This window comes from Cornus florida, unplaced genomic scaffold, assembly GCF_030987335.1.
Source record: "Cornus florida cultivar Cherokee Brave unplaced genomic scaffold, ASM3098733v1 CherokeeBrave_3.0.0_Hap2_Chr09, whole genome shotgun sequence".
Lineage (NCBI taxonomy): Eukaryota > Viridiplantae > Streptophyta > Magnoliopsida > Cornales > Cornaceae > Cornus > Cornus florida.
The window spans coordinates 87,539,264-87,552,659 of record NW_026775579.1 but is presented as its reverse complement, the minus strand read 5'-3'; positions in this window follow the sequence as shown (position 1 = coordinate 87,552,659).

Sequence of the window (13,396 nt, the reverse complement as noted above, 5' to 3'; positions counted from 1 at the left end):
TGTTAATGCTTCTTAGGTACGGGTAGCATGATTATTATTGTAATTATGTTATGAATAATACGACTACTATTCTGTCCAACTTATGTTTATCCCAGATTCCATTATGGGTCGTCCAAAAGTCGCGTTGGAATGTTTAACCCGTTTTTGCATTAGATTGCTGCACAGGGTATTATTTCCAGTAAATCGTTGACAGACAAGTAATAGAATCTCTCTTAAGCAGAACGACGACAGAATAGTAACTTACTGTTCATTACATAATATGATAATATTTATCCTATACAGACCTTTAAGCATTAACAATATTTAGCAGCCATGTTAAAACCATCTTCCTCCTCTTCAGGAGTACAGGACAACCAGGATTCAGAACTGGTAAAAAATACTGAATTAGTGGAATGGACCAATGTTCAAAATAAATTGAACAGATGGACTATCCCTCCAGTAAGTGCAAAAAGCATTTACAAAATCGGAATGCTTAATTTAACTGATCTATGGACTGTCAAGACCATGGAATAGACCATGCAATTAAGCACTAAGGATACAATAATTAAGTTATTGTCTTCCGTGACCTTCAGAGGCACATGCACAAATATAAGTACATCCATATAGGTTTAATTCAAATTGCTTTTAAACATTTAACCTTGTTAGGTATGGATGCTTATATTCAAGCAACCCTTTGGGATGCTCGATGTCTGAAATTTCACCCTTCTTTGATGGGTGCACTGGAAACCAGTCTATGTCATGGACCGGTTTATTTTAATGTCTATCCTAGTCTGAATTTATCTTTAACAGATAAAAACATCCATGAGGCAGTTAGTCTTCGTGTTCAGACCTATGGGTATGATTACTTACCTGGATCGGAAGTGATAAGTGTTATTTATCGCATCCATTACAAAGTACTTGATACTATGTGTCCCAATGCCATACGCAAAGACTCTAAAGGAGTAACAGCGTTATGGGATACCAACATGTACACATCAAATGTTGCCACAAAAAGGATGATTCCTTGGAGTGAGATAACATTTCCTGAACACTGGACGATTTCTAATGCCGTTCCAGCACAGCCAATTGCTAATCATAGCTTAGACTGTGTTATTCAGGACTAAGATGGTGATGTTTTTCTGAATTTCAGAAAATCCATAGATCTACCTAGATCTACATCATCTAAAGGAAGTCATCTTCCTTATCATGTTTCTTGTCCTCCTTCTCGCCATTCGATCTCGTCGGATTACCGAAAGGAAGATCTCCCTGAAGTGGCTGGTGCCAATAGACAACTCAAGCTGAAAGGAATACAGCAATCTCAAAATCAAATTCCAAGAGGAGTCTACGAGAAAGCACCAATAGGTATGTCTCGTCGCCAATTTGGACTTGAATTCAGCCCAACTCCATCTGAAATGGGAATCGGAAATGAATCTGTCAAGGATCAATTTGATGATCCTACAGACATCAATGACCCTCATGAATATTAGTTTTAATGGATTTTGTCCCCGATAGAATTGCCATTAATACTGAATTTCAACAGGATCGATATAAAGAATTCAGAAATTGGTATTTTAAAGCTTTTGACCAAAATCAATTACAGCTTTTTAAAACTCAATTTTATGATTTTCTACAAGAACGCAAAATGGTTATACCTTTTGTTTCTTGGTTTTATATGACCAATCATTCTCTTGTTAATATCAACATATTGGATGATTTTCTCAAACCATGGACCACATCTGAAGATAAGGTTTTCCACTCTGTCCATCCTCCCACTGAACATCTAATTCTGAAAAGGATTGACCCTGACAGTGGTTCCAAAGTGGAAACCAAGGCTTATAGCCAACCTAGAATAATTGATCCATCCTGTAATGCTACTAAAAAGGACATTTCTCATGTTTACAGGCAGAACAATTATACTAATGTTTGTTTACAAACGGTAGGGTCTCAGCTTGGGAGAATTGAAACAGGCATCGACACGGTATTAAATACAATTAATACTAAGTGTATGACTGCTAAACCTTCTCCTCCAGAAGCTTCCTTATCCAAAGCATTGGTCAAACCTGCGATTGAAGTTCAAGGCTTCAATCTTACCCATCCTAAGAAGAATGAAGAATTTTTTACTCTTCTTACTCAGAAAATCCAAGGACTTAAACTTCAGACTTTATCCCATGATGAATCTGAAATTGGTTCTGATTCTGAAAATATGTTACCTCATATTGAGGTTTTCCAAAAGGATTTTCCTCAGATACCTGAGTTAAACCGAATAGTCTATGATAAGAATATCCACTCTAATACAGCCCCTGCTCCGAGTAGATATTATTATCCCAGACCCACACCTCAAGATATCTTGTATGAAGAAGATTATTTCCATACACAGAAATCTTTTCATGGCAAGACCATTTATGAATGGAACATAGATGGCAAATCTGATTATCAGATTTACGAGGTTATTCATCAAATATTGATGTATAGCCAAGTTTGTAAAATCAACAACAACACTGACCCAACCATTGCTAAGTTTGTCGTTGCTGGTTTTACAGGAATCCTTAAAGGATGGTGGGATAATGTCCTCACTGACGTTCAGAAAGCTGAAATCTTTTCTGCTACCAAGCTTGTTAAAGATGAAGCTACTCAACAATCAGGACCTGCTCCAGATGCGGTTTATACCCTCATCACCACAATAATCCAACATTTTGTTGGCCCTGAAGGTGCTAATAGTGAAAGGAGTCGTGAACTTCTCCAGAATCTAAGATGTCCATCTTTAACTCATTTTCGGTGGTATAAAGATGTATTCTTAGCAAAGGTTCTCCAACTCAATGATGCAAATCATGAGCACTGGAAGGCAAAATTTGTGGATGGTTTACCAACCTTTTTTGCCGAAAGAATCAGGAAGAAGCTTAAAGATATGAATAATGGTATCTCTATCCCTTACAGAAACTATACCTATGGTGGATTAGTCAATATTGTCATCCAGGAAGGTCTAGCTCTCTGTAATGATCTGAAGTTACAATCCCAGTTAAAATCACAAAGATTAACTGGTAGAAAGGAAGTAGGTGAATTTTGTGATCAATTTGCCTACCAGACTCCCTTATCTTATCCTAAACCTAGGAAAAGAAATAAGGTTGAAAAACCTTATAAAAGGAAGTATTCCAAAAGAAAGAATTATTCAAAAGAAAATGATAATTCTAGACAGTATACTAAGCCTAAAAGGAAATATATTCCTAAAGCAAAGGGTAAAGGAAAGCCCAAAGCTGAGGCTAAATGTTTCAAATGTGGACGTATAGGCCACTATGCAAACAAGTGCAGAATTAAGGAGAAACTCAGTAGTCTTCACATAGAAGAAGAACTGAGACTTCAATTAAGTAAATTGTTACTTAATACTAGTTCTTCTGAATCAGAATCATCAAGTGATTATGGGGATGTTGTTATGGAATTACAGTCTTCTTCCTCTGAAGCAGAAATTGGAAATCCAAAATGCTCCTGTAATCTCTCTCATGATGATTATTATAAGGCAACTGTTGAGATGAATGGGTTAAGCTTAAATGTTTTGACTTCGACTCAACAATCCTTATTGGATCTTATAGATCATATCCAGGATCCTCAAATCAAGATGAAAGTCTTTGAAATAGGTTCTGCTCTGGCACGATCTGATGAGGATACGGATAATCCAGATTTTCTGAGAGCAGAAAATCATTACAGCATGAAAGAAGTTCTAAGCAGATTAGAACACCAAGGACAAAATTCTCGTCCTGCTAATCTCCCTGATCTCAGGATGGAGATTAATCTTTTAAAAGAAGAAATTCGCCAGTTAAAGTCTCGTCAACATAAGATGGACCTGGAAATTACTCTTTTAAAAGCAACATCTGTTACTGACACTTCATCATCCCAGATTGAAGTCCCTCAATCCAAAAGTACTCATTACCTTCAACTCTTGAATCAAGTTACTTACCAAAAATGGTATATATCTATCACTTTGGTAATTAATCAAGAGTACACCATCACTAATGCGATCGCCTTAGTTGATAGTGGTGTAGACATGAACTGCATACAGGAAGGATTGGTTCCTACTCAATATTTTGAGAAAACCACTCAAGGTCTTACCAGTGCAAGTGGAGGTAAAATGCAGATTAAGTATAAACTTAATCATGTTTTCATTTGTAAAGAAGGTGTTTGTTTACCATCTACTTTCTTACTCATCAAGAATATGGCACAACAAGTTATTTTGGGCACCCCCTTTTTAGCTTTGATTATGCCAATTGAGAAAATTGATTCTCATGGAATATGTTCTAATTTACATGGCCAGTCAATTACTTTCCAGTTCTTGACCCCACCAGTAAATAAGCATATCAATGCTCTTAAAGATAACATTATCTTTAAGGAAAAGCAACTGAATTATTTACAAAAGGAGGTATCCTCCTTAGCAATTAATCAAAGATTGGTACAACCCACTGAGCAACAGAAAATTGAATCACTAAGACAGAACTTTCTAAAGGAAATCTGTAGTGAAATTCCTAATGCTTTTTGGGCCAGAAAGAAGAATATTGTTTCTTTACCCTATGAAAAGGGATTTACCGATCGCATGATTCCTTCAAAAGCTAGTCCCAGCCACATGAAAGCTGACTACTTAGAATTATGTAAAACTGAAATCAGCTCTTTAATGGCAAAGAAGCTTGTCACTACTAGCTACTCCCCCTGGAGTTGCAGAGCTTTTTATGTCAATAAAAATGCTGAAAAAGAAAGAGAAATTCCTCGATTGGTTATTGATTATCGACCACTCAGCCTTGCTTTGAGTTGGATCAGATATCCAATTCCCAACATCAAAGATCTTTTAGATAGGTTACAATCTGCTGTAATCTTTTCTAAATTTGATCTTAAATCTGGATATTACCAGGTACAAATTGCAGAAGAAGATAGGTACAAAACAGCTTTTTGTGTACCTTTTGGACAGTATGAATGGACAGTAATGCCATTTGGATTAAAAAATGCCCCTTCAGAATTTCAACATATTTTGAATGACATATTTAATCCTTTTACTGAATTTTCTATTGTTTATATTGATGATATTCTCATATTTTCAAAATCAATCGATCAGCATTATAAACACCTGAAAATTTTCAAAGATGTCATTTACCGCAATGGTTTAGTAGTTTCTGCTCCTAAACTAAATCTGTTTTTAACTAAGGTCAGATTTCTTGGTCATGATTTTTGTGATGGGAAAATTAGACCTATTAATCGCAGTATTGAGTTTGCTTCTAAATTTCCAGATGAAATTAAGGATAAAACTCAGCTTCAAAGGTTTCTGGGTAGTTTGAATTATATTCGAAATCACTACAGAGATCTTGCACAGGATACAGCAATTTTGTACACTAGGTTAAGGAAATCTCCTTCTCCATGGACTTTGGAACACACCAAGGCAGTCCAGAAGATTAAACTCAGAGCAAAGCAAATTCCTTGCTTAGCTCTAGCCAATTCTTCATGGTTCAAAATTGTAGAAACAGATGCTTCCAATATTGGATACGGTGGTATTCTTAAACAGAACAATCCAAATACAGGAACAGAGGAGCTTGTTCGCTTCACTTCAGGAACTTGGAAAAATGCACAACTGAATTATTCAACCATCAAAAAGGAAATTCTTTCTTTGGTTAAATGCATTTATAAATTCCAAGATGATTTAATCAATCAGAAATTCTTGTTACGCATTGATTGTAGTGCTACTAAACAAGTACTGAAAAAAGATGTAAAGAATTTGGTCTCCAAACAGATATTTGCTGGTTGGCAAGCTGATTTATCTGCTTTTGATTTTTCTATTGAATATATTAAAGGCAGTTCTAATTCTTTACCTGATTTTCTAACTCGTGAATTTTTGCAGGGTTCATGAATCAGCCCCCCATGGGCAGGGCCGGGGTAATACTCCAAAGGCTCGTGGCAAAAATAAGGCTAAGGCCAAAGTGGTTATACCACTAAGTGATGATCAATTTCCGTATTTGGAACATGTTGCCGATCTGCTCAACACACCTTCTAAAGGAAGTAGCAGTACACAACACAAACAACAGAAACCAACCATAAAAGAGGTTCTTGAACAAGAAACTCCATGGATACCTAATCAAAGGTATATTCAGACAGTATTGGTACTGGATTCTCAGGATGAGCAATGGATGCCAGATCCTTGGGAAGTAAAATCCAGATATTTCCAAACTCAACAATATGCTGCACCGGATGGTCGCCATAGATATATCTATGAAGCTATTCTTACTGAAACTTCCTCTGTGGAGATCAACCACACGAAGCAATTTTCGAATTCCAAATATAGTCCTCTTACTTATAGTAAAGCTATCTTTAAGAGGCTTATACGGCCTAGTGACTGGGGATTAAATCCTAATTTGCCAAGGAAAATATCCTATGGTCACAGTTACAATTATTGGGATTATATCTCAGCTTGGACATATTCTTTCTTTTATCAAAATCCGAAGCATAACTATTCTTGGTTCTTCAAGATATGCCCTCAATCAGTTAAGGCTGATTTCCCAAACTGGGTTATACCCTGGTGGGCTATATTTGGCCCTGATCTGGATATGTTGCCCGAATCAATTTGACAATTATACTTGCCATGGCAACAATTTCATCCTCAATTAAGGGGACAGGATAATATTCCTGTAGGGAAATCCACCCTATTATTCTTTACTGAATTTGGAATCCCTTGGATTTGGAAATGGGATTTCCAATGTGGTTATACCACGGACAAATTACCAGTCCTTCAGAGGATCTTTTATTACAGATGGTGGTCAGGCATGACTCAAGACCCTATCCAAGCTCTCCTCCATCAGATCAGAAAGAAAACACTGGAATACATGGATAAGATTCCAAAGTTAACTATTCCAGAACCCGAAATCTTTAACCCATTTGAACTTGTTAAAGATATGATCAGAAAACAACAACCATTAATTACCGAAGCTGATTTAATGGTTAAATGCATGGATTTTATGAGGACCAAATTTGTTAAATCTTTTGATTCCTCTACACCTATAGTATGAGATGATGCATCCATGGTGTCAGTCTCTAGCCAGATCAGTCAAGACGGTAATCAGTTTTCCTGTCTAGCCGGTTATGCACAAGATCCCAATGAAGATCTTATTTCTGAAGATGAGCCTACAGTAGCAGACTATTGGGACTTTCTCACCAGTCACTTGATGGACAAGATGAATCCACCCAAAAAGTAAAGATTCCTCTTATCCTGCCGACAGAAGAAGACAAAGAACTTTTCCCAAAAGTCTTTGGTTCTACAGTATTTCCTTCATCAGATGTCTACTTTCCATCAGATAAGGAGACAGCACTTAGTGGTGGGCCGACCGACTGCATTACTCCAGCACACGATCCCATGCACTATGCGGACTTCAAAATGTTAATTTCAAGTCCATTTTATGTATAAATAGAGGGGAAAGGTTCCCTTCAATGTATCTTTCAATTTCCTTTTCTCTCTTTTGTAATATTTCTCTGTACTAGCTTGGAAGTTCAATAAAGAAAGTTTTCTGTAAGTCTGTTTACATTATTCATTATTAATAGTTCTTATTAATAGTTCTTATATTGTAATTATTATTAATTAATTAATAATGTTATTTTAAATAATATTATTTATCATTTTTGCCAGTTAAGTTCTGATTTTTTTTTTTTTTTTTTGACAAATAACTTTTGAAAAACTTGAACCCTCTCGTTTTACTTTTGAAATGAGAAGAGATATTAGTATAATGCATGTCTCAATACATAATCAATTGTAATATATATATATATATATACACACACACACACACACCACACTCCACTCTCGTGAAAGTCAAATAAGTGCGTGAAGAACTGTAATAAACACGGACAAGTATATATATATATATTAGAATGTGAATCAGAAAAACAAACAGCAGAAAATAAGAGTTTTTCTCTGGCATCCTACTTCATATCAATGAGTAGCATATTTTCTCTTATGTTTACGTGTCTGATACAAGTCCAATGACTGGCTTTGACTTTTTCTTACCTGACTTGGTCTCAAGGGGTTTCAGGTTTATCCAACAATATCAAATTCACACTTTGAATTATAATTGTGACTCATTTTAGTTTAGATTTTAAATTAATTTCACTTCAATTTCTATGTCCAAGCATGCTTTCAAAAGCAACATTATTATAATTTCTTCACATTTTGGAAAAAATAATGATATATTTACCAAATCAAACAACTGAAATAATCATCGAATCCTACAGGGCATAACCACGTAATTCATTTAAATTCATTCAAGCGAGAGACTAAAATTTCTTGGGAAGCTAAAACGATTTATCTTCTCTTTCTTCCTCATCGCTAGGGACTCACTCGCTCTCTCGTCAAAATTTCCTTTCATACATCGATTATTCTTTCTCTCTGTCCAATTTCTGGCTCTCTCCCTCTTTGATTTGGCATCTCTGTTTGGTAATCTAAATTTATAAGCTCTAATTTTCTTAGCCATAATCTGAAGTTTCTCTTCTTTCTTTCTTTTTTTATTTTTTATTCTTGTTATCTAAATTGTAAGAATTGGTGCTTAAAATCAAACAATGGATACAAGCAGCTAATTGTCTCCCAAATATCTAGGCGAGGGAGTAGAAAGAATTTCGGTGACTGGTTAGCAAATCTTTGAAGGCTTTGCAGATGATATATGTTTCATGGAAACATGTCTTGCCTTGGAACCTATGCTTAATTTAGAGTTGGATGAAGGAATTTACAAGCCAAATACCTAGGAAACAAGGGCGGGTGTTTTACAGGGTGTCATTCTGTTGGTAAATATATATTTCATGTGACATTTAAGATATAACAAACCTTATACTTATATGTCATGAGATTATTAACAATATGCTAAGAAATCATTAATTAAATATGCAACTATATATTTAATTAAATATGCAAAATAAAGCAATAAAATAATAATAATAAATAAAGAATCTGGACCGAGGCTAGTATTGGATAATATGTCCTTAAGACAGATTCGCGCCGCTGTGGTGCTAACGGACTCAGTGATGTCTATCTCTCCAGGATACAACGGTCTACATTCACCAGTAGCAGCATTACAAACTAGTGGATACGGCGAACTTCCTCTGTATAATACTCTCTCTGACTCAAAAATGCATCTATATTATATAAATAATAAATTAGGTGCAATTCGAACTAAATGGCTCGGACCAAATTTAATATGGCTCAATGAAATTGGTTTTGAGCCTCAGTGGCTCAGACCACTTGACCATGGCTTGAACCCACTTTGGTTGGGTTCAAGTCTAGAGAGGGAGATAGAAGAAAATGAAAAATGAACAACTTACAAATAATCCAAATGTGGTATTTATAGGCAACAAGGTGCCTTTTCGGGTGGATGCAACCCTTTGGAAAAAACTAAAAAGTAATTTTTTAAGTAAGGTGCCTTTTCGGATTGGGTGTGTCTCTTCATCATTGGACACAACCATTTATATGTGTCTCTTCATCATTGGATACAACCATTCCAATTGGTTGCAATGGTTCACAGGGTGTTTGTTCACCAATAGACACATCCACTCCAATAGGTTGCAATGGTTCACACGGTGTCTGTTCACCAATAGACACATCCACTCCAATAGGTTGCAATGGTTCACACGGTGTCTGTTCACCAATAGACACATCTACTCCAATAGGTTGCAACCCTTTAGAAACAGATACAACTCTTTGGATAACAGATGCAACCCTTTGGAAATAGATACAACCCTTAAAAAAAAAAAAAAAAAAAAAAACTAATTTTTAATTTAAATTCAAAAACCAACCCAGCCCAAAATAAAGGCCCAATCTAAAATTCCATTTAGTAAAAAGAATAATCGGACTTTATAATTAAGACCAAGTCCAAGCCCAAATCTGGCTTATTTAAATTTCAATTGGTTTCAACATTTTTTCCATGTGGGATAAACACTTCCCACATTTTGCATACCCATTTAGACTTATCAAAACACCACACTTTGGAGCTAATTTTTCATTCACCTAGAAACGAATTTGAGAAAGTAAATATACCACGTTTATCTCCTTGCGGAGAGAAACACGCTCATCTAGAGATCCGCAAAAAATTCTTAGCAGAATCTATTCCAAATCTCATCCAAAGTTTATGTTTTTAATGCCCCGTTTCCAACAATCCCCCACATGAATGGAAATTGACTGCTTAAATGCAAAAGATGATCATGCAGACACTAGAGATAGAATAGTCGGAAAGTTACAGTATTAGGATAGGCAGCTTTTGACTTTGAACCTTCCCTAGTGTATTGCTATCAGATTTACTAGCTAACTAGTGAACGCGATGTCTTGAACTGTTCAGCCGTTTATGTAAACCAAGACAATAACAAACACACAGTACCCTTCCTCACAAAGTTGGTTCTCATTATTATGTTCATTTTGGCCCTGAACAACTCCTGGTATTCATGAGTGCTCTAGAAAACTTAGCCTTTATAGTTCTCATAAAGCGACCCCACTTGACACTCATATAGGTGACTTCTTATTAAAAGTATCCTACCATACCCCACTTGAATTTTCAAGGTATAAGAGTCATTAAAACCGTAGCTTATCCTAATCCTCGCTGTAGGTAGCACTGTCTCATCATAGAAATAGACAGAAGATTTATATCTTCCCAGTGCTTCTGGTGAGTCACTCAGAATTTCTGTTATCCCTTTGAACATAGATCTTGGGATCTCCAGTCAACTAGGTTGGGTTTCTATTAAGGTGACTCGTTAGCTTTCGGCTTTTAATCCCATTCCCCTCGATGATCTGTACAATTACTCTCTAGTACAACCCTCAATTTTATATGTGGCCACAAGGTTATGTTTAGAAATTTTACACTCTGCAGAGATTTCTCCAGTTGAGAGCAACTATATACTTTGTGCCCTAAATTGCTTATTGTTAGCAATATCATTTTCTTTAGTGGCACAGGTATAGACTTATTTTGAAATGTCCTCTAAGTAAAGTCTATTAACTTTTCTATTTGATATTTGATTTATTCAAAGTTTCTAACTTTGAGTTATATTAAGAATATACAACTACACCTTTAATATTAAAGACATATTCACTATTGGATTAGAAGTCTTTAATATCCCACATCCAGATTGCATCACTGTTATACCTCCAATTTATTTAGATACCTCGATCTATATAATATTGGACTTAAGGTGTATCTCAACTACACAATTTATTGTTTTTCAGTGATCCTATCTTGGATTGCAAGTGTGCAATTAAACACAGTTATTAAGATGCTTTGCAATCTCAACCAATGATATACTTTGACTAGTATTTATATTTGAGATTTACATCTACAAAAGTTAGCTACGCTTTTGTTAACATAACTAGTATTATCTCAATTTCACTCTATTGAGAACATACTATGTTATCAGATGTTAAATCTTTCATATCAAATATACTAATTAGTATATTATTATTATTATTATTATTTAAAGACATACAATGACTTATACATCACATTTATGTCAGTGTCTTAGTACTAGCTTTAATGCACTCAAGGACTTATAAGCTTGCACACTTTACTCTTCAATTAGAACAAATAACTCAGCTCTTCCGCTGGAAAAAGAGCTCTTCTAGTTATTTCATAATATTTTCCTCATATGAAACAACATGCACTATTATTATAATACTATAAATGATTTTTGGTTCTATCCTGAAGCTCTTACGACTCGAAACCCCCCACATTTATAAGTATTTCTAGAAAGGTTTTCGACCTTTCCATAATTCATATGGTGTCACATTTGTTTTCTTTTAAGGTATTTTATTGAGAATATAATTTGCAAAAAACAAAAATTCCCCCCACCTTGATTTTTTTGCCAAGTTGATTATCAACCTCATTTTTGTAATGTTTAAAACATTTATAAGGTTTTACATTTGTTTCGTAGCAAATATACATAGCAGTATCTTATGCAATCATTGATAAAACTAACGAAGTGCCCTTTCGACCTCTTGTTGATACAAATTTAAGATAATATAATATACTACATCATATTACAAAATTAAAATAATTTAACCAATATAATAATATTGAACACATCAATATTTAACATATTATCATATAATAGTATATATAACATTATTTTATTATATCTCAATTATTAGTATAATCTCTACCTGTTTATATCTTAAATAGAAGCATATAATAAAATCTACGTAAGAAATGATTCTGTCTTAAGATTATTGGTAAATATATAATTTATGTTACATTTAAGATATAACAAACCTTATACTAATATGTCATGAGATAATTAACAATATACTAAAAAATCATTAATTAAATATGCAACTCTATATTTAATTAAATATGCAAAATAAAGTAATAAATTAATAATAATAAATAAGAACCTGGCCCGAGGCTAGTATTATATACTATGTCCTTAAGTCAGATTCGCCCCGCTATGGATTAACAAACTCAGTGGCGTTTATCTCCCAGGATACAACGGTTTACATCCACCATTAGCAGTACTACAAACTAGTGGATACGGCGAACCTCCTCTGTGTAGTACTTTATTTGACTAAAAAATGCATCTATATTATATAAATAATGAATTGGGTGCAATTCGAACCAAATGGCTCGGACCAAATTTAATATGGCTTAATGAAATTAGTTTTAGGCCTAAGTGGCTCAGACGACTTGACCATGGCTTGAACCCACTTTGGTTGGGTTCAAGTCTAGAGAGGGAGATAGAAGAAAATGAAAAATGAACAACTTACAAATGATCCAAAGGGGGTATTTATAGGCAACAAGGTGCCTTTTCGGGTGGGTGCAACCCTTTAAAAAAAATTAAAAAGTAGTTTTTTAAGTAAGGTGCCTTTTCGGATTGGGTGTGTCTATTCATATTGGACACAACCATTTATATGTGTCTCTTCATCATTGGACACAACCATTCCAATTGGTTACAATGGTTCACATGGTGTTTGTTCACCAATAGACACATCCACTCCAATATGTTGCAACCCTTTAGAAACAGATGCAATTCTTTAGAAAATAGATGCAACCCTTTGGAAACAAATACAACCCTTTAAAAAAAAAAAAAAAAAAAAAAATTAACTTTTAATTTAAATTCAAAAACCAACCACCTATTTAAATAAGCCCAGCCCAAAATAAAAGCCCAATCCAAAATTCCATTTAGTAAAAAGAATAATCGGACTTTATAATTACGCCCAAGCCCAAGCCCAAGCCCAAGCCCAAGCCCAAATCTGGTTTATTTAAATTTCAATTGGTTTCAACATTTTTTCCATATGGGACAAATATTTCTCACATTTTGCATAACTATTTAGGCTTATCAAAACACCACACTTTGGAGCTAATTTCTCATTCACCTGAAAACGAATTTACACGAATTTGTGGCGTATAAATTTAGATGCAAATAAAAAAGGGGTGCA